Consider the following 2,730-nt stretch of genomic DNA (forward strand, 5'->3'; position numbering starts at 1 on the left):
CCAGGAGTTGGAGGTTGCTGTGAGCTGTGATGCCACAGCACTCTACCCGGGGGGACAGCTTGAGGCTCTGTCTCAAAAAACCCCCCAAAACAAAAAACCTCAGGCCAGGCGTGGTAGCTCATGCCTGTAATCCTAGCACTTGGGAAGCCAAAGTGTGTGGGTTCAAGACCAGCCTGAGCTAGAGTGAGACCTCTCCTCTAAAAATAGCTGGGTGTTCTGGTGGACACCTGTAGTCCCAGCTACTGGGGAGGCTGAGGCAAAAGAATTGTTTGAGCCTAAGAATTTGAGGTTGCTGCGACCTATTACATCACAGCACTCTGCTGTGAGACTCTATCTTAAAAAAACAAACAAACTCAGAAGCTTTAAAAGGCAAGAAATTCTGCTCTGAAGCCTCCAGAAGCAATGCAGCCCTGCCCACACCTGGATTAGCTCATTAAGACCCATGGCAGACTTTGGACCTCCAGAATGCTAAGATAATACATTTGTATTGTTTTAAGCCACTGCTTTTGTGGTAACTTGTCACAGCAGTCTATTAGTTTGCTAGGGCTGCCATAATAAAATATTACAACCTGCATGGCTTAAATAACAATTTGTTTCTTCACAGTTCTGGAGGCCAGAAATCTGAGTTCAAGGGTCTGCAGTTGGGTTCCCTCTGTGCTCTCTCTCCTTGTCTTACAGATGGCCACCTCACTGTCTCCCTGAATGCTTTCTCCTCTTTGTGCCTGCATTTCCAGTCTCTGTTTGTCTTAACTGCCTCTTTTTTTTTAGAGACAGAATCTCACTTTGTCACCCTCAGTAGAGTGCCATGGCGTCACAGCTCACAGCAACCTCCAGCTCTTGGGCTTAGGTGATTCTCTTGCCTCATCCTCCTGAGTAGCTGGGACTACAGGTGCCCACAACGCCCGGCTATTTTTTTGTTGCAGTTTGGCGAGGGCTAGGTTTGAACCCACCATCCTCAGTCGGTATATGGGGCCAGTGCCCTACTCAGGGGTGCTGCCCAGCTGCCTCTTCTTATAAGGACACTAGTCAGATTCACCTGGGACCCACTCTAATGGGATCGTTTGAATTTAATTTTTTTTTTTCTTGAGACAAAAGTCTCACTCTGGCAGCCTGGGTAGACTGCTGTGGCATCATCACTCACAGCAACCTCAAACTCCTGGGTTCAAGAGATCCTCGTGCCTCAGCCTCCCAAGTAGCTGAAACTACAGGCGCCCCACTACAACACCTGCCTAGTTTTTCTGTTTTTAGTAGAGACAGGGTTGTGCTCTTGCTCTTGCTCAGGCTAGTTTCGACCTCCTGAGCTCAAGGGATCCTCCTGCCTCAGCCTCCTAGAGTGCTAGGATTACAGGCATAAGCCACTGCACCTGGCTTCATTTAAACTTAATTAGCTCTGTCAACTCTCTATCTCCAAATACTCCCATGTTCTGAAGACTCCAGGTTAGGTCTTCAACATACAAATTTGGGAGAGAACACAGTCAGCCCCTAATAAGCTGTGATATGAAACTAATACTTGTGGCTATGCAAGAAGCTAACAGGAGAATGTTGGGCCAAGGTACGTCTGATTCTTCAGTTAGTTTGGCAAGTTTACATTTAATGAGTCTGAATTGGCCTGTTTCATTTTCCCTAATGATCATAGGTGATAGACACAAAGTGATTTTTGTGAAATGGAGTGCCCACTGGCTATACTGAATACCCCTACCTGTGACCCGAGAGCCTCTGTGGGACAGAGAATGCCCCAAGTAGGGAAGATTCTAGTAAAACATTGGCCATAGCTTGTTTGCATACGAAAACTTCTAATCATCTAGAAAATATGCAGATTATTATCAGGATATAATATACCCATGGGATTTTGGAAGCTGAATGAAGTAATTTTTCTTTCTTTTTTTAGAGACAGAGTCTCACTTTGTCGCCCTTGGTAGAGTGCTGTGGCATCACAGCTCACAGCAACCTCCAGCTCTTGGGATTAGGTGATTCTCTTGCCTCAGCTTCCTGAGTAGCTGGGACTACAGGTACCCACTACAACACCTGGCTATTTTTTTGTTGCAGTTTGGCTGGGCTGGGTTGAAGCCGCCACCCTTGGTATATGGGGCCAGCGCCCTACTCATTGAGCCACAGGTGCTACCCATGAATGAAGTAATTTTTGCCAGTATAGAAATGAGCCCTCTGAAGGTCTGTTCCCTCCCTCACCCCTCCACCACAGGGTTTTGGTAGTTGGCATCCCCAAGAACACTTGTTCAACATAAGGGTTGAAGTTTTCCCACTATGGATTGTGAAGGAGGTCCTTAATTTTTCCTTTTCACAATACATGACTTTGTGAAGGCCATAGACTGGATTTCAGGAGATGGACCACAGAAAGACCTGAGTGTCTCCAAAGCCCATCTGAGTGGATCCGATCCAGCTACCAGATGGCCTTTTCAGTGTCAGGACCTTTAAACTGTGAGACTTGGAGTTTTTAGGTAGAGTGTCAGGTGGGACAAGAAGCAGATGAGGAAGTGAAGTAGGCTGAGATGCTGGGACTGTGAGAGGTAGTACATTCCCTGTGTCTCGCAGCTAGGAAACACCCTATAGCTTCCAGGATCTGACTACTGGCACATGCCTCCATATTAAGGGCTTTCATTTCTTGAGATAGAAGCTAAGCTTCTAAAAATTTAGCAAACTTGGCTTGGCGCCTGTGGCTCAAGTGGCTAAGGCGCCAGCCACATACACCTAAGGTGGCGGGTTTGAATCCAG

The sequence above is a fragment of the Otolemur garnettii genome, unplaced genomic scaffold (assembly GCF_000181295.1).
Source record: "Otolemur garnettii isolate 467f Iridium unplaced genomic scaffold, OtoGar3 scaffold00152, whole genome shotgun sequence".
In the NCBI taxonomy this organism is placed as follows: Eukaryota; Metazoa; Chordata; class Mammalia; order Primates; family Galagidae; genus Otolemur; species Otolemur garnettii.